This window comes from Leopardus geoffroyi, chromosome D1 (genome assembly GCF_018350155.1).
Source record: "Leopardus geoffroyi isolate Oge1 chromosome D1, O.geoffroyi_Oge1_pat1.0, whole genome shotgun sequence".
Taxonomy (NCBI): Eukaryota; Metazoa; Chordata; class Mammalia; order Carnivora; family Felidae; genus Leopardus; species Leopardus geoffroyi.
In genome coordinates this window covers 17,104,440-17,123,048 of record NC_059329.1, presented here as the reverse complement: position 1 = coordinate 17,123,048, position 18,609 = coordinate 17,104,440, and the positions used below count along the sequence as shown (strand labels likewise).

Below are 18,609 nucleotides of genomic sequence, written 5' to 3'. Positions count from 1 at the left end.
TATCAAATCACCATGATGTACACTTTAAATATCTTGCAATTTTACTTGTCAGTTACCCCTGGAGAAACTGAGGGGGGCGGGAGAGAGAAGGAAGTCCACAAGAGGAAAGCGACTTGCCCAAGGTCTGTCAGAGAATTCTAACAGACTAGAGAACTGATCTCAAATCTGTCTTCGTGGCCAGAACTCACACCATGGTTGTCAAGCCGAGTGAAAACATTTCAAGCAGCTTCCGTTCTTAGTATATGATTGGCCAGAGAAAGGCTGGACTTGGTCTGCAGAGCGTTAGGGAGACTCGGCCCCCGTCTTGACCGGGCTTCTTTGCCAGGACAGACTTGCCGACGGGGCAGGTGCGATGGGGGTGGGCAGTCACTTGCTCCTGCCTTGGTCCCTTGCCTCAGTGAGCGGTGATTGACAGCGGGATTCTGGGATTCAGGAAGAACAGGGCAGGGCCCCCATCCCCTAGGAGCTTAGTCCAGCATGGTGTATGGACCCCTAACCAGATCATTACAATGGAGCAGCAAGACAAGTCGAGGGTTCTCAACCCAGCCCGGGCAGGGCTTCCTGGAGGAGGTGATGCCCCTGAATGCCTTTGCCTCCTCTTGGAGGTCCCCACATCCACCTCTGCTGCCCCACCAAGCTTGGGGCCTTCTCCACCCCCCCCCCAAGCATTCCTCAAGCACAACCCCTTCCTCTTCTTCTCCTCAACACAACTGACCCAGGTGGCCTTTTCATAAGGAACTTCACCAGAAGTTAAAGAGCATAAATAAGGGAAATTACCAGCAGTCTGGCTGCGACAGGCCCGATTTCTGATCCTGGTCCTGCGATGACCGTCAACTGAATCCCAAGTGCCTGCATATCTCACAGAACCCCGTCCATTTGTAGCCGTTCCTCACTCTCTATCTTGATGCCCGTCCCTTCTCGAATATCCAACACTAAGAAGTCACGCTCCGGGCAAACGGTGGGTAAGAAATGGGCTTAGCACTCCCTCCTCTCTCCCCTCTCCACAACAGGCTCAGAAGCCCTCCCCTCTCTATCCCATTCTCAAGGGCAACTCGGGGTTCTCCTACAGAGGTATCCCCAGAAAACTTAGCACCCAGGAAGGCAAGGAGAAGGGCTTCCTTCAGAGGAGAACACACAGGGCACGGAATCTGGAGTGGGGACCATAACAGGAGATCACTAAGTCCGTGGGACTGGAGCATCTGGACTCAGCTGGTCAAGTGGCTCAGCTGGTCAAGTGTCCAACTCTTGATTTCGGCTCAGGTCATGATCTTGCAGTTGGTGAGTTCAAGCCCCGACGTGGGCTCTGCACTGACAGCGAAGAAACTGATTGGGATTCTCTCCCTCCCTCTCTCTCTGCCCTTTCCCCATTTGCAAAATAAATAAATAAACTTCTAAAAATTAAAAAAAAATAAGTCCATAGGACTAGCCTCTATTTCTCTATGCCCGTCTGCAATCCCCCGCCACACACACCGTTGATCCCTATTAACCCCCACCATGATCTTTAAATTAAGGATGTAGGAATAGTCTCATAGGGGTGCGATAACATGCCTACGGAGAGGAAATGAGGAGATATTGATTGAGATGCACTGGGTATACAGTACATAGAATAATGCCCCCCAAGTGTCTCCCTCCTCTTCCCCGTGAATATACTCCCTTCCATGGCAAAAGAGACTCTGCAGAGATGATTAGGCTAAGGATCTTGAGATGGAGAGATTATCCTGGATTATCTGGGTGGGCGCAACATGATCACAAGGGTCCCTGTAGGTAAAAGAGGGGGCCAGGAGAGTTGGACTCAGAGTGACAGAGCACAAGGGAGACTTCACTGGCCACTTCTGGCTTTGAAGATGGGGAGTAGGAGCCACGAAGTCAAGGAAATGGAGAGGCCTCCAGAAGCAGAACAGCCCCTCTCCTGAGCCTCCAGAGAGGAATGCAGTCCCACCGACACCTTGATTTTAGCCCCGTGAGACCCCAGTCGGGCTTCTGCCCCCAAGAACTGTGGGATGATGATAAGTGTGTGTTGTATGTCACCGAATTTGAAAGTTACCTACCTACCTGCAACACCTCCCGAGGGATTGGTTGAGGGCGCTGAGGCTCAGATTGTCCGATGACCTGCTCCAGGCCACCCAGCTGCTCTTAAGCGTGGGTTTCTCAACAGCAGAGCCTGAGGCAAGGGTTCGGGATTCATGATTTCTTGAGGGAGTCCCCTTCAGCCAAAACACGTAAAAAAGTAAGAGAAGCAGCAGAGGGAAGGGCATGAGGGTCTCAGGGCAAGTCACTGCATGGGTCACCCTGGAACATAAATCAGCCAAGAATATTACCTCCACTCCTGGCAAGGCACTCAGCCCATTGTTCCCTGTGTCAGCCCGTCATTGGCTAGCTGGTGGGTGCCCTGAGGAGCCGCTAGAGGTAACCCACTGCCCAGAGAGCAGATCTCTGCAGAAGGGGCAGCTATGAGCCGTCAGCAGCCCACGCTCACGCAGCCAGGGATGGGTAAGTCACAGCAGCATCCCCACAGGTGTGGTCCCGGCCCCGTCTCCGACAGATGTGAGAGCCCACAGCCCCGGGCATGTATGGACCGGCCAGAGAGCACTGCGCACCGAGGCATGAAAAGGGGGCAGCTGGAGCTGGAGACAGGTGTCCGGGCCGGTGAGGCGGTGGGCCAGAGGCTGGGGGCCCCCACGGTGCCCAGGCAGCGGCACCCCATCCTCCCCCACCCCAGACCAGAGCCTTGCAGGTTCCTGATTCTCCAAGGAAATTGGATGTTGATGGTGTTCACAGCTCCCTCTCCCCTTCTCCTTGCCCTCCCCTCTTTCTTTCTGAGCCCTGCCCCTGAAGCTATTAATATCCAACTTGAACTAAACTGTGATTGTATTTCAACTTTTTTTTTTTTTTTTTTTTTGCCACAAGCAGGTTGTTTCTTCAGGGTGGTGAGCAGAGCTGGGATCTTGCGTCTTTCCAGCCCACGGTCTGAAGGCTGATCATACAGAACTGACCGGCCAATACCAGGTCCGGGAGGAAGATGAGCATTTCATTTTCTGCCTGTTTTATGTGGTGGCAGCTTCTGTGCCCGTCAGGAAACTCTGAACACATTTCATGGCCGGCTAATGGAGCAGAAATGTGCTCTCTAGTGAGGCCACGGCCAGGCCACGGGGAGCTTGGGGAGAGGCTCTGCCCATGGGCCACCGGCTGCTGCCCGGACAGGATGGAGGAGGGAGGGTGGCAAGGAGAGGCCTAGAAGCCTGCCCAGAGGACACGCAAGGTGGCACCTGCCGTTCACAGAGGGGTCTGCCGTCTCCGGTATCTTATCAGCCCCTTGATGATGCTGGAAAGAGTGCTGTGGGGCACCCCAGTCCACAAGCGGGGAAGCCCATGCCCAGACTGACCTCACACCGTGCCCACGGATTACCCGAAAGGTCAGGGACGGAGCTCGGGTGTCCTGACCCACAGCCTGCCCTCCAGCCTGGGCTCCAGCTCTTGCCGCCAGGGCGAGAATAAGATGGGGCTCCCCCGGGCCAAGCCCCTGCTCCCTGAGCTTTCCTCCCTTCCCAACCAGCAGCCAAGCGAGCTATGTGTTTCCCACCAGGCCTCTTGGGCCCAGAACCCTGCCTCCTCTTGCCCACGCCAGAGGGCAGGTGGAGACCAGGGCTGAGTTTAAACCCCCAGAGCCAAAGGTCATACAGTCCCTCTTCCAGCCCAGGAACACAGCCCCACCAGGACCTCTAGACAGTCATGCTGGGGACCACTTTGTCCCAGAGGCAGGAAGTTCATCAGTGGTTGGTTTGCCTGGGACAAAAAAAAAAAAAAAAAACCCTGGAAGATGGAACACCCAGAGAGTTCCTGGGCTTGGCCGCCGGCATCTGCATTGCATTGCCAGGGGAAGAAGTAAGCTGGGGGTTGACCCGCCTGGGGGGAGAGCTGGCCGCTTACTTCCTAGAAGTAGCTGCTTTTGTCGACCCCCTGCTACATGCCATGCAGTGTGCAAAGAGCTCTACATGAGCCATCTTGAGGAACCTGCACACTGGCCCTGTGACACAGAGCCAAATATCCCTATTGTATAGACGAGAGAAAGTCCTCACGTGAGAATCCCCTGCAGTCTCATTGCATCCACTTAACTCCCAGAGACCATCACAGCAGAGAGGAGGAGCCTCCATTCACCAAAGGGGAAGTGAGGCTCAGAGAGGTTAGGCAACTCGCCCGAGGTCCCCTAGCATTGACAAGCGCCGGTCGGTGCCGGACTTGTCCCCAAGGTCCCGCTTGCTCGTTTCCACCACGGCTTCCATAGCAGGGGGCAGGGGCAGGGGCAAGGGGAGGGGGCTTCTGCGTCCAGGCTGGAATCTACACACTGGACAATGAACGGGGGAGCTCGAGGTCCCTCCCCACACACCCAGGCCACAGAGGGCAGCCACGGACAGATGACTGACACTTTGCCCTGGGAGGAGAAAGCCTCACTGCAGCCCTGCTCTGGATACTGCCCTCCAGAGTCTGCGCTGGGGACACATGCATCCCTTTGGTGGGCATTTATTAAGTACCTATTGCTGGTCATATACTTGGCCAGCAATCTGCAGAGCCCAGCTGAAGTTCCCCAGCTCGGCTCCCCCAGCCTGGTACTCTTTACCCCCCCACCAGACGCTCCCTCTGTTTTGCAGTCCCCCAGATATGCACGCGTGTACGCATGCAAATGCACACATGTGCACACACACACACACACACAACCTCCCCTAACCAGCCACCCGTAAATTAGGTCAGGCCCTCGAGCCAAAGTGAGGATGAACAGAACGGATGGAGGGATGCAGCGGCTCAGCAGACCAAATCTGGGGAGAAGGGGATGGAGGGGAGAGATGGAGAGGGGACAGGGTGGGCGTGGCTGCCTGGGAAGACAGGACAGTTTCAGGAAGCGGCCAGTGCGGTGCGCGCTGGAGGGGGCCCTGGGTGCGAATGTGACGTTGGGACAGGCAGACTCGGGCAGCCCTCGGCAGTTTAAGTGCAATGCGGGGAGGTGGATGGGTTGGGAGTCAGCCCCCTCGTAATGCGGGGCCCTGGGGGAAGGTTTACAGACCTGCTCTGAGCCTCCATTTCAACATCTGCAAAATAAGGACGTGGCACTGGGATGATCGTGGGGATGACGTGAGCTGGAGTGTGGGGCATGGAAGGACTTCAGAGGTATGCATCACCTGCAGGGCGGCTGGGTCTGCCTCTGCTCCCACCCTTACCCCTAACAGCAAACACAAGGTCAAAGGGCACCCTGTGCCCGGCACCATTCTAGGGCTCCCCGTGAATTCTGTCCTGGCATTCTCATGCCCACCCTAGGAGGTGATGCTCTGGCCGTCACCCCCAGTTCTCAGCAGGGAATGGAAGCACAGTGCTTGCCCCAGATCAGGGCAGAGCCAGGCTTAGAAGGCTCCGGACCCTGTGCTCCTTCCCTCCACCCCACCACAGACTCTGCCACTCCCGCTGGCTGCCCGGTCTCAGCAGCAAGACTCAGCTTTGTGCCCCGAGGAGCACCTTGGGCGGCCAGGCAGCAGGGCAGGGATTTGGTTTCGCTGTGGGGGAAGAAGCCCCGAAAGACCTCCTTGACTAGAAGCGTCTCCTCGGCTGGCTTACCCGGAGACCTTTAAAGCGAACGGAGGCATCATCTTCAGAAAACCCCGGGCTGAAATACACGTCGATACGTGGGAGGGCTCTGCTATGGTCTGTTTAGCAGAGGCCGGGTTGGTTGGTTGGAGGACTGGCTTTGATTTTAGAGAGGCACACAGAGGTGAAGAGGATCATGGTCTGGAAAAAAAAGCACAGAACCACACAGGGACGGATGAGGGCAGTCCGCAGGGGAGGGACAGAGCGGGCGGCGGGGGTGCACAGTCTGAGCACAGGAGTCTGACGCCAGGTAGAATATTCACACTGTTTTTCATACGTTTTTCAAGGAAGTGACATACAGATCAAAGAGGGGGGAGTGGCTCTCAAATGGAGCTAGAGGAGAGGAGGCAAAGCCCTTTTTACTCAACCTCCATTACCCACCCCCATCGTGGCACCTCCAGGGCAATCTCCACAGGCCCGGGGTCCCCCAGGAACCCAGTTTGCAAACCACTAATCTCCCCGCAAAGAGCAGTGGCCTTGGAGTCAGTTCAGGGATCTCCTCTGTAAAGTCTCGGAGGTCTCTCCTGGCTGTGACATTCTAGGTGATTTGGGGAGAGGAATAAAGGGGGCCGGCCAGGGACAGTATTGCCGACCATAGACCCTCCCTGGTTCAGCCAGGCTTTGGGGTCACATTTCCTTTTCCCAGAGCCCTGACCCTGAGCACAGACCTCCGTGGACCCCTGGGACTGGTACGCAGGAACCGGTGACAGATGACAAAAGATGAGGTGTGGGGTCCCGTCCCTGACCCCCCAACTGCTCACAAGGTCCACCCACATGCATCCGATGCTTGCACTCCTGTACTGTGTCCACACCAGGAAACGGCCGGCTTTGGCGGATTGGTATCACGGGGTGTGGAGTCAGCAGCGTCGGCCTGAGCCCCGTCCTGCCCCTTCCTGGCTGAGCCTTCCTGGGCCATTAGGAAGCATTATTGCATTTTCTCCCCTCAGAAACCTCACAGGGCCGGGAGGGCAGAGACGATTATCCTCCTTGTATAGCTGAGTGAAGTGGGGCTCGATGAGATGAAGTGACTCTTCCAAGGTCACACAGCTAAACCCTGGCAGAGCCATAAACTAGGACCGAGTCCTTTCCCCCGTGAGCCTCCCGTGGGGCTCCGATGTTACACCTGCAAGGCTCTCGACGCCGGGTAGGGGGTGGGGGGCGGGTGGGCGAGTGGGAGATGCCCAGACCTCTTCCCTGGAGGGCAGTGGGGTGCACAGGCCCTAGGATGACCACAGAGGCAGTGGAGCAGGGCACCAGGGGCTGGAGGGGGACAGCAAAGGCCTCAACTCACCCTCGACACTCATCACGGCACTGGCCGCTCAGGAGAGCGAGGCGTGGTGCCTCGGAAGCAAGTGGACAAAAGCTATGACGGCAGGTGAGCTTCCGGGACTCAGACGCCTCCCTCAAGGCAAGGCTGGGAAAAGAGCCCTGGGCTCCCAGATAAAAGGTTCTGGCCCATGGGGTGGAGGAAGACCTGGGACCCCACGCAGAAGGGAACTCAGACATGGAAGGAAAGGCCATTCTGGAGTCTGTGTGGGAGCCTCAGAGCCAGGGTCCTGCAGGAGGCCTGAAAGGAGAAGGGGACAGGGTGAGGATAATAAGCTGGCGTATCCCAGGGGTGGGGGCACGCAGCGGACGGGCTGCAAAGCAGCAGATGACCGTGCCATCCCCCACCCGAGCCTGCACCTTTGTCCCAAATCCCTTCCCCTGGCCAGGGCAGTCCACGAGGCCCCCGCCTCCGGGCCCCCAACTGCAGCCGGGGTGGCTCCGGTGCGGCTGCCCGACCCTCCTCCTCTCCCACTGATTCAATTATTCATCTAGCGAGCTCTCAGCGTTGGAGTTCATCTCTCCCCCTTCTCAGCAACCCCCAACGTCCCCCCCCACACACACACACACCAAGTTCGGGGAGGGGAAAAGCGCTGGCGGTTCCGTGTGGTGTTGATTAGAGTATTGATCCTGGCTCCAGCCCGCTGTTGCAGCCCCAGCATCCATCAATGCCGGGCAGGGCGGGCGGCAGACTGGCCTCGGGCCGGGCCAGACCGGAGCGCGCCCGGAGCTGCTCTCTGGCTGGAGCGAGGCCGGGTGCGCTGGGCGCTGCGAGGTGGGGCTGGGCGCTGGCCACCTGTGATCCCCATCACCTCCCTCCTCTCCCGGCCCCTTTGCTCCGTGGCCCTTGATTATTCATGGCTGCTTTTATCTGGTCGTTCTGGCTGACAGCAGTCCCCCCTCGTTTAGGGAACCCCTCCAGTAAACTCCTCCTCTGCAAAGTCCTCCGGTGAGGTTCGGATTACACTCCACTTCCCCTTCGTGCAGAAACTGAGGCTCACAGAGGTGAGGCGAGGTCAGACCCCTTGGGCAGGGGAGGGGCCAGACCTGAATGTCACTTTTCTGCCAGGCCACACCGCTCCCCCCAGCAAAAGGAACAGAGACGCTAATTGAGCCGCTATGTGCCAGGGACACATTCCCTCGCTGACAACTCATATTTATCTTGTGATGCAGAGGTTCATTATCCTCATTTTACAGATGACGACACTGAAGTAACTTGTCTCCCGGTGGCACAGCTAGGAAGTGGCAGCACCGGATTCAGCCCCCTTGTCTGTGAAACTCCGGACCCCAGCGCTTTCTGTGTGTCTGGCAAGTCCCCGTTGAGAAGTGGTTTCACCCCCGTGTTCTCGTTGTCCCTTTACACTCACTACAAGCAAATTGGTGCTATTATCCCCTATTTTTCAATCAGGGGGTCACAGGGGAAACTGAGGCGCGGTGTGGGGACGCGGCTGGAGAGGGCAGAACCCGGACTCCAGGCTAGGTCTGCTGACTGCTGCTTCTCTCATGCCAAATCCACCCCCCGTGTGACCTCTCCTGGGCTGGACTGCCACAGAAGCCCAACTTGTTCCTTTTCAAGGAAGCCTTCTTAGACTTGCGGCGGGGCGACCGCTCCCTCTCTCTCCACGGCTCCAAGTTCTCTCCAGAAAGGAATGAATGTGCTCAGTGTCACCGCCAGCCTTCCAGAGCTCCCCTGCCCCTTCCCTCCACCGGGCCTCCTCTCTTCCCTACTACCTGTGACCCCTGCTCAGGCACACTACCTCCAGGGAGCCCAAGCCCACCTGACCCCCATCACCCACCACTCGGCCTCGGAGGCCGGGCTTCTGATCTCACCGCTGAGCGCAGCGGCCTGGGCAAGTCGTTTCTCCCCTCGGTTTCTCACCTATGCACCTCGTTGGAACCACCCAGAAGCTCTGTAGACTACTAAAATGCCAGGCTCCCACTCCTGAGATTCCGATTCAGTGGCGCCGGGGTGAGGCCTGGTCATCTGCATTGTGGAAAGCACGCAGGTTTTCATTCAACCAATATTTATTGGATGTCTGTCCAATTGGGAAGCCCAGCATGGACAGGAGCCACGGCACGCTGGGTGGCCTCGGGGGTTGCCGAAGCTCTGCTCTCTGTGTGCACAGGGCATCACCCCGCTTGTGCAGTGTGGGGTGGAGAGAGAGTGAGTGTGACATGGAAGGAGCTGGATGTGTGAGGAGCAGGGGAGCGTCACCTGCTATGTTCTGTGTGCTGCAGCGGTCAGGAACCGCCAGGCTGGATGGCTTCTGGGGTCCCTGCCACGCGGAGGACCCGGGGTTCGCCTGTGCCTTTCACGTGCCCCTCGCACCGGCCTTTTGTCCGTTTCCTGGCATCCCCGACCCTCGTGTTCCTCTACATGGCTGGACCACCCCCTGCCCCTGGGAGAGGGCCCTGCATAGCGGGTGTGGCCCAGGAGGCCTTGGGCCGGTTGACCCCTGGGTCCCAGGCTCCCACCTGCTCCCTGCCTTGCGTTGAGCTCTAGTTGCGGAAGGCGGGAAGGAAAGCGGGTTGGTGGCCGTCCCTGCACCAGCCTTGAGTTAGCACTGGTGACAGTGCTGGGGCTGGAAAGCTGCTATGACTGCAGATGGATCTGTTGTGCCCTGAGCTGCTGACCGAGAAGACAGAAAGCCACATCACCCATTGGGACCCAGAGTCTCTCCCTTAGGCTACCTGGAGTCTTTGCAGGGCCCCAGGGAGGGAAGGCGGGACCCCAGGCTCAGTCTCAGCCTCTGCTTCCGGGCAGCCCTGGGCTTTCTTGTCCTTTCTCCGGAACCAGCGGGCAGCTCAACCTGGAACAGAAGAGCTAAAGCAGCAGATACTTTAGAAATGTATTTCCATCTCGTTTATAACTCTGTAGTTTGACATGGTCTGGGAGCGAAGGGACAGACCCTTCGCCTTCATGCAGCTGGCTCGGGGGCACGCGTTTGCCTTTCTCCAGCGCTGCGAGCACAGGAGGCTGGGAGGGTGCCGGCATCCAAAGCCCTGGGGAGGGAGGCCTAGCCCGGGTGGCTCCTTTGGAAGCTTAGCCCAGGTGTAGTTCTGTGACGAGAACATGGAGAGTCGGGTCCTGCCAGCTCCACGTCGAGCCCAGGCACTCCGGGCCTTCCCTTCCCGGCCCGGGGCTGTCAGGTGCCGGAATGGCCGTGGGAGAAGCGGGCCACACGGACGCCAGTGCCCAGCTGACGCTGTGCCAGACTCTGTGCCCAAGCTTCACCTTCCCCTTGGGGTCTCCGGCTGACCCATACTCAGGCTGCAGGCCAGGCCTGCTGCCTGTCACTGCGGCCCATCTGACCCTGCCCGTGGGTCCCGATGGCTCAATCACACAGGGGCCCAAGGGTGCAGGGATAGCCGGGGAAGACTCACCGCCCGAGTCACAGGAGTTGGACTCCCACGGCGTGGTGTGGCTCATTGCCAAAGTGGGGACCACCACAAAGCTCCCCCCCTCTGGTCCCCTCTGCCTCCACTTGAGCTACAGTCACGAACTTTCGACCCAGGCTTGAATCCGAACCCAGGTTCGTCCTAACTGCGTGATCTGAGAAAGCTGTTATCCCCGTAGCGCTTGGTCCTTCCTCCGAGCGATGGGAGGACAATACCTGGTCGTACCGGCGCGACGGGATCGAAACCCCAAGCCCGGGCCTGAGTACGTGGTTCACACTCAGTTTTTGATGGCCTTTGCTGTTCTCCAAGAGGTGTGTGCCATCTTCAACCCCCGCTGTCCAGGAACCCTTCCCAGACCCCCAGGCTCCTGCTGATTCTTACAAGTTGTGCCTGGTGCCTGGGGAGCACTTCCCTGTTCAAGGGAGGGCTTCCTGCTTCCACCTGTCCGGGGACCCTCCTCTTCTCGGGACGATTCACAACCACAGTGTTCTCCTGCTCTTAGGGCAAACGCTGCCCGCCCTCCCAGGCAGCCTTATCCCAACGACCACCGGCCAAGCACCCCAGCGGTTAGCCAGGGTCTGCTCCCACCCTGCACTCAGTGGAGGCTGACACCTACACCAATGGGGGGGATTTCTTTTTAAGTTTTTATTTATTTCTTTTGGGGGGGGGGTGGGGAGGAGGAAACGAAAGCGATCTGGTACCTGCTACCTCCCTGACTGCGAGAGTCCTCCCCTCCAAGTGGAGCACGACCGTTACAGTCGCTAAGCACCTCACAGAGTTCTCCAAAGGACCAGGTGAGATAACCGTGGCAAGAGCTTTTGTAGCAAGACCATTCCCGCTCTTGCCGAAGGGCCTGCGGGGCCCCACCCTTCAGGGCGAGTCCTTTCAGGTTTCCTAAGGAGATCATTTGACAGATGAAGAGACTCGGGTTCAGAGAGGTTAAGTCCCCTCCCCATACTGGCCAACCCCTCACTTTGGGAGAGATAAAAACCCAAGTCAAACGGGCTTCAGCAAGCAAGAGAAAAAAGGAACTGGCTCTTGGAAGTGAACTGTGTGGGAGGAGGTATGGTTTCAGTGTTTCAGGCGTGGCTGTATCCAGGCACTCTACTGAGGTTACTGAGTACATGTGTTCTCCATCACTGCACTCTGCTCTCCTGTGTGGCTTTATTCTCCAGAAGAGTCTCCCCGAGCACAGACGAAGCATCTCTGGGTATACTTCTATCAGCTTGGCCATGCCAGGGGAAAGAGAACCCCTTCCAGAATTTCCAACAAACGTCCTAAGGCTGACTTCCCCGTCTCTGGACCAATCCCTGTGGCCAGGGTGATCTGAGCTCTTCAGAGACACAGCTGAGAGAAGACTGGGAAAAGGAAAAACCCAGAAAGCTGACTACCCGAAGCAAAGAAGATGGTGGGGCCTCCAGAAACAGCAAGATCAAGCAGCCCTCCCAGGGACCAATCTGATGGTCCAACTTCCAAACTCTTTTTATTGTGTTGTTGTTGTTGTTGTTGTTGTTAGTGCGTATTGCTGGGTGGTTTTTTTTTTTTTTTTTTTTATGTTTATTTATTCTTTATTTAGAGAGAGCACGAGCAAGGGAGGGGCAGAGAGATAGGGAGAGAGAGAATCCCAAGCAGGCTTAGCAAGGTCAGCACACAGAACCCAATGCAGGCCTTGAACCCACGAAACCGTGAGATCGTGACCTGAGCCAAAACCAAGAGTCAGACGCTTAACCGTCTGAGCCACGCTGGCGCCCGATTGCTGGGGTTTTTAATGCTGTATCCTACGCCAGGGAGTTGATGAGAAGCCACACAGGGCACGGGGAGGTGGGTAACTAGAAAGGCAGGGTTGGCTGTGAAGGGTCTTGAGTCCTCAGCCAAGGAGTCTGGGGTTTGGGGCAGGGTCCCACGCAGGGTCTCCTGGGGTCCCAACACTTCACCTCAGGCTGGTGGCCACAGGATCAGCACGGAGCCCCCAGGAGTTCGAGGGCTGACCTCCTCGGACACATGCCCGGATGAGTCCCGGGCGGCAGCCGGCAGGCCTGGAGGTAGATGGCCACACTCACTAGAGGGGTCTGGCGGGAAGCTCAAGGCCCGGAGAAGCCAAGGCCAGCGTGCATGCCTCCTGCCCCCTTCCCCTCATTTGCTCACCCTCTTTTCAAAGCCCTGATACATATGAAGCACCAATGTCACTCTGACTTCTTTCTTTTCCTGCCTAGAGGCCTCCTTCCCCTCCTCATGAAGGCATGGAGCTGTGTGTGAGCCATGTGTGTGCCCGCGCATGAGCATATGCACACGTGTGTGCACAACAGCACATCGCAAAGGAGCCCCTCCTCTCTGGGGTGGTGACACCCATCTGGGGACGGCAGGGCAGAGGGCGTTTGAGGCTCCTCTGCCTCTCTCCAGCCCGGCCTGCTCTTTCTGTATTTACCAGCCCTCTGAGCGAGGGCATCCAAAGAAAGGATGGGGAAGGGGATTTCGGGAGAAAGCAGGTCAAGTGCAGAACCAGGAGCAAGAAAGAAGGGGGTAGGGATGCTGAGAAGCAGAGAGAAAGGGGGGCGAGGCTGACAGGCAGGGTCAGAGGCGCAAACATGTGCTTCCCTGGTGGCAGGGCAGGGGCCCAAGGGAGAGGACACAGGAAACAGTTGAGTCTGGGACCCAGGAGGAGCAGGGCCATGTGGCTGTTGGCGACGAGCATGTCCTGGCCTGGACTGGGGGACAGAGGGCCTTCCCCTGCCCACACTCCTCCTTCCCCAGAGGGCCAAGTTCCAGTACACAAAGCATAAATGGACATGACAGGTCCCTGCCCCTCTGGACTCCCTGTCTCGTTCCCGGCTATACGCACCTGCACCCCTGCCAGCCTCCACAGCACCTTCCTCCACAGGGGTCAGCACGCCGGGCTCCTCTTAGGACCCTTCCAGCCCACCCCACATCACAGCCATATCCATCACCAGAAACTGGGTGCCAGCATCAGAGCAAGGATGGGTGCTCTGCAGCCTTTCCAGTCCCACTCCACCCAGGGCCCAGCATAAGAAGCCTGAAAACCTTGCTGCCCTATGAAGACCAGGAACCCTCCCTCTCATGGGGTGAAAGGGGCACATTGCAGGTGTGAATGAACCTGCTGCAGGGAGTCTCACTTCCAGTCTGGTGACCCTGGAGAAGAAGGAGCTGGACCAACACGGAGACTTGACTGGGGTTTCCGGGAGACTGCCCACCTCAGAGATGCTGCTTCCCAGTTACCACCTGTGGTCCCCAGATCATCAGCTGCCCGCTCTTCCAGAGACGCCGGATCTGATGGGGCACAGGAGGCTCGCATGAATTAGGACCCCAGCACTTCTCGCTTTCCTGCCTGCACCCGCCAACCTCTGGGGCCACAGTCAGCGTGCTGGGTGGTGGGGGCGGTGTGTGTGTAGGGGGGGGTGGGATCATCATTATCACAAGCCAAGGAAGGGAAGTCCCCAGACCAGAAGCCGGGGGGGGAAATAGACGCACAGGCATCTGCGTCCCCCAGAGAGGGAGGAATCTTACATCCAGCCCCGCTCTGTTCTGTGACTCACCATTCAGGATGGGATGTCATCCCCGCTCCACCGCCATCTCCTCCTTTCTAGAAACCGATGCTTCATGAATCTTGCATCGGGTTCAGAAGCGGGAGACGTACGGCAGACACCGCAAGGCTCCTTTCACGTTGTGCGGGGGCGGGGTGTGGGGGGGGGGGGGAGGCGTGTACACACGCCAAGTTGCACACGCTCCTGTGCGCGCCGACCCCGGCACCTTAACCCTCGTGCACAGCCACACCCCGTGCATCCGTGCAGATCTCCGTCAGAATTGCGGAAAAGCCTCTCACAGAGCCACGCACACACGTCCCCACACCCTACCCGGCACACGGGTAACAGACCAGCACGCGGTCGCAGGCGCGGAGCACAGACTCGCAGGCGGCAGCCAAGGGCTCCTGGGCTGAGCTTCCGCATCTTGTGCAGAGCACATCCACACGGGCACACCCACATTCCGACATCCACCCCACCCCGAACACGCTGCAGACATTCCCGTCCCCGTGACTCACCACTCCACGTTTGGGACGCACGCGGGAATCGCTCCCTCTGCCTTTTCCCTCTCTTCATTTAGAAACCCTGAAAAACCGCGGGTATGTTTCACAGCTTACAAAGCACTCGTGTGGATTATCTTATTTATTCCTCACCGCAGCCCCCAGAAGTGGCATTCTTACTCCTACCATTTGTTGCGCGAGCGCAAGGAGCTGGGACCTTCCCCGGGTCACGTGGGTTGTGTGTGGCCCAGATGGGCCGGGATCCCAGTCTGTCTGATTCCAAACATCCTGCTTCCCTTCATAGACTTATCACTGGGCCTCCGGGGCACCCTTGAGCAAACTAGGGAAAGGTGCCCCCTCCGGGCAGACATGACCCTGTAGCAGGGTGCCTCGTTCGGCGTGGGTTCAAGGTCAGACCCCACTCCCCCCAGGCCTGGGCGCCTGTGTGCTGATGGGCAGCCGGACAACCACACGGGGCAGCCCTGCTCCTCCCACCCACCCCCTGAGGGGCCCCCCTCTTCAACGTAGCCCTCTTTTTCCCCCTGTGTGCCAGGCAAGGCAGGGACCCCTCCCCAAACCACCTGTGAGGCATGGGCTCTCATTTGACTTTGACCCCAAACCACTAAGCATCCCCCAGGATGCTTAGGAAGCCCCTCTTGCTGGGGCCGTGGAGGAAGTTTCCACAGACGGCCCAAAGACCCGGGGGCCTCCGCCACCCACATCGGCCTGGCTCCCCACTCCCCTCTCCACACAGTGCCAACGTCGGCACACCGAGGCCACCTCACCCTTTCAAAGCCTCCCTGGCCTCAACTCCCTCCCTCTTTCTGGGAGCTTTCTGGGGCTCTTGCATGCTGTTTGGCAAATAAATCGAGGGCAGCGGGAATAATATACCTGTCAAACAGCAGCCAGCTTCCAATTTCCGCTGTCAGCCCTGCCCGGCCGCGCCACGCGGAGCCTACTGACACGCTGCCACAAGCAATACATTTCCCCAGGTCCCCGCAGGTGGGGGGCAGGCTGTTACCAGGGGACTCCCCAGCAGTCAGCACAGGCTGCAGGGCAGACCTAAAGAAGAACTTTCCCATGCAAGGCCGGATAGGAGAGGGGCTGAGATAAGGTTGGGCTGCCTGGGAGGGCAGGGGAGGCAGAGGCAGGAGGGGTATTAGAAGGTCCCTTCGGGCGCCTCTCCACGGAAGGGGGTCAGGAAGGGCCATCGCACCCCGTCACTACAGGAGCATCTCCCCCAACATGGCTCCTTTCTGATACCAAGCAGGCTAAGGTCCTAGGACTTGGGGGATTGATAGGATCCTGGAGGAGGGCAGGGAAGGGGTCATTGATTCCAGCCCTCTGCCCCTGGCCGGGCTGCCCTTTCGTCATTGCAGGTGTCAAGAGGTTAGGCAGTCTTCCTTCCAGAGAAAGCAGCACCCCCAGTTCAGCCACGACAGGCATTTCGGTTAGGAAGTCCTTTATCCGGCCTGACTTTGCCACCATAGCCTCAAACTACTGCTCTGATCCTGAGGAGCACATCGGCGAAGGCTTCACCTTCCAGGGCCTCCCGCCAACTCACACACCTCCCACCAGCTCCCAGCTTTCTCTTCCTCAGACAGGAGCTCTGTCTGCCCTCCTGGACCTTCACAGCCTCCGAGGGCCACTGTAGCCAGCGCCCCCCAAGCCCTCGGGGTCCCCTCACGGCGGCTCAGCGGCGGGGCCCTGGTGGACACAGCCCTCCCTGCGTGTTCTCAGGGCACCTGGAACTCGTACACACTCATTGCCTTGCAGGTTCCAAGCAAGGTGTCTCCCCCACTGCCCTTTCCTTCATGTCAGGTCAATTCAGGTCAAAGATGCCCTGGCAATTGGACTGCAGGCTGGAGGCCGGGGCTGGGAGGAGGAAGCCGAGCGGCCCCATCAGGGAACGTCCTGAAAATTGCTCATCTCTCTGGGTCTAGCACCGTAAATTTGGGGCCTGGACCCTCACGGCTGAACGGTCAGATAGTCTGCAGGATTTGATATAGACGACCGAATGCACACAGCACTTCTCTTCCTGGAGCATTTTGTTGTTAACCCGAGGATGAGAGAACCTTTTCGGAGCCACAGAGCCTGACCCCCACTCCCCCCCACCCAGAGGGCAAGCCGCTAAGCAGCGTCCCAGACCCAAAACACTGCTGCCCTCTCCCTACGGCCTCTCGTCCACCCACTTCGAATCAGGCCAAGCCTTTCCTCAGTTTCCCTGCAAGCGCCGGGCATGCGTGTGTACCCCAGGGAAGTTCTCCCTCCAAATCCCATGCCCTTGGCCTAGACCATCAGGGATGGAAGGCCTTGGAGGGCCTCCACTCTGACGCCTCATCTTTACAGAGGAGGAAACTGAGGCCACGGAGGATACAGGGCCTGCTGAGCAAGTGAAGGGATCTCAGGCAAAGAAAGCACTTATCTTTTCTGAACCTCAGGTTCCTTATCTGCAAAATGAGGAAAGAATATGTATGTCGTAGAGCTAACAGAAGGTACACTCCGTGGGGACGAGGATGTTTCCTTTTCTGTTCCTACGGTACTCCCAGTGCCAGGAAGGAGAGAGTAGGGGTTTTTTTTTAAATTGAAATATATTTGACATACAACATTAGATAGATTTAAGTTGTACAGCACATTAATTTGATACAGTTATATATTGTAATATGATTGCCATTGTAGTGATAATTAGCACTCCCATGGTAGTACATGATTATCATTTTAGAGTAGGTATTTTTGATAGTAAGGGTATCTTTGAAGTGAAAGAGCGTAGGTAATTAGTACGTGCCCATTAAACGCCAGCCCTGTTACCCATGATCATGGCCAAGGCAACGGGAGACCCAGGTCTCCCAACTCCTGGTGCCAGCCACTGCGTGGCTTCTCTCCCCCTGCCCACCTCTCAGCCCTGCACTCCAGCACCACCCCCCCCCCCAACTTCCCTTGAAGAACTGGCCCCAGGGCAGGAGAAAGGGGGTCTCTTCCTGGAGGGAAGGGCAGGCCTGAGCCAAGCCACCCCACCCCCACCCCCGGCTTGTCACCACCCCATGAAAAGCAGAGACGGAACAGCAGCGGTATCACGCACATTTGTTTCCACGTTGTGCAGAGGAACCAAAATAAACACAAACAAATTTGGCAACACAAGCTCCGGGTGGGCCAGGCCCCTTCCACCCTCCCTGCTGAGCCGCTGCTGTTTGCTCTCGGTTATGAAGATGAGTAACTCCTAGCCACCCACTGAGCTGGGAAGCCATCCCAGCCCCAGCCTCCAGCGCAGACCCAGGGGGCCTGGGACGAAGGAGACCCACCACTCTTGCTCCTGGTTCCGAGGCCCTGGAACCTCCGCGAGAAAGGCCGTCCCTGGCTGTGGCCTGTGGGATTTCACTCAGCTCCGTGCAGGCCTCCTGCCCCCTCAGTCTGCTACAGATGCATCCAGGCAGGTTATGGAGCATCAGTCCATGCCACCAGGCAGGAGGATGGGGCATCGGTGCATTTAGGACCACTGGGCGGGGCTTGAAGCGCTGTCCAGTGGCTGGGGCTGTGAGAGTTAGCTTCTCAGGGCCAGGCTGACCTCCACGCGTGCGGCCAAGCAGGGCTCCCATGGGCACCCAGTCCAGACCAGGGAAAGGGACAGGGAAAACAGAGGGGAGCCACCCCAGCCCCCACACCGGCCACCACATGCATCCACAGATCTTTTCTCCTGGTGTGTCCCCACACTGAGCAGCTCTCAAACCCTTCTGATCTCCCTCTCCCCTTTACACACACACACACACACACACGCAGCTCCATGCCTTCATGAGGAGGGGGAGGAAGCCTTTACATGGTAAAGTGGGAAGCTGGTCGCTGCCCAGGGAACAGGGGTGGGCCCTGCTGGGGATCGAGGGTGCCCAGGGGGGGAGGTGGGCAGATGTTGGGACAGTGGCCTGCAATCCAGAGCTCCATGTGCTGTCCCCCATACTGTCCCAGTGGGGGACATGCAGACTCTGGCTGTCGGAGGGCTGGCAGGGTCTGGACAGGACCAAGCAGGGGGCTCCGACTGCTGTCCACACATATGTCCTTGAGGGCCCCAAGGGAGGGAACCCCTATGAACTTGGAAGCCAGAGTACCCACACATGTGTGTGTCCTCAGTCCAGTCCCTTCCCACATGTGCACACACACACACACACACACACACACAGAGTGCTCTGCCTTCTGTCCTTAGGATGTGGCTTCAGTCTGATGCCGTG

The 18,609-nt window shown here is 58.1% G+C and overlaps 1 long non-coding RNA gene across 9 annotated transcripts in view; it reads right to left on the bottom strand.

Annotated features, from left to right (window-relative positions):
* Positions 1-18,609, bottom strand: part of LOC123600795 — a 49,960-nt gene that overhangs the window by 6,265 nt on the left and 25,086 nt on the right. For 2 of the 9 annotated variants that reach the window (XR_006713805.1, XR_006713804.1), the window contains exons 1-5: positions 9,649-11,887; positions 6,923-7,198; positions 5,602-5,772; positions 5,057-5,129; positions 2,053-2,204 (exon numbers count right to left, since the gene is read on the bottom strand). This is a non-coding gene — a long non-coding RNA (uncharacterized LOC123600795). Of the gene's footprint in view, positions 1-2,048; positions 2,205-5,056; positions 5,130-5,601; positions 5,773-6,922; positions 7,199-9,648; positions 11,888-13,907; positions 14,804-18,609 lie in introns of those variants that run through there. The other 7 variants (XR_006713807.1, XR_006713810.1, XR_006713809.1 and 4 more) reach the window with 7 other exon arrangements.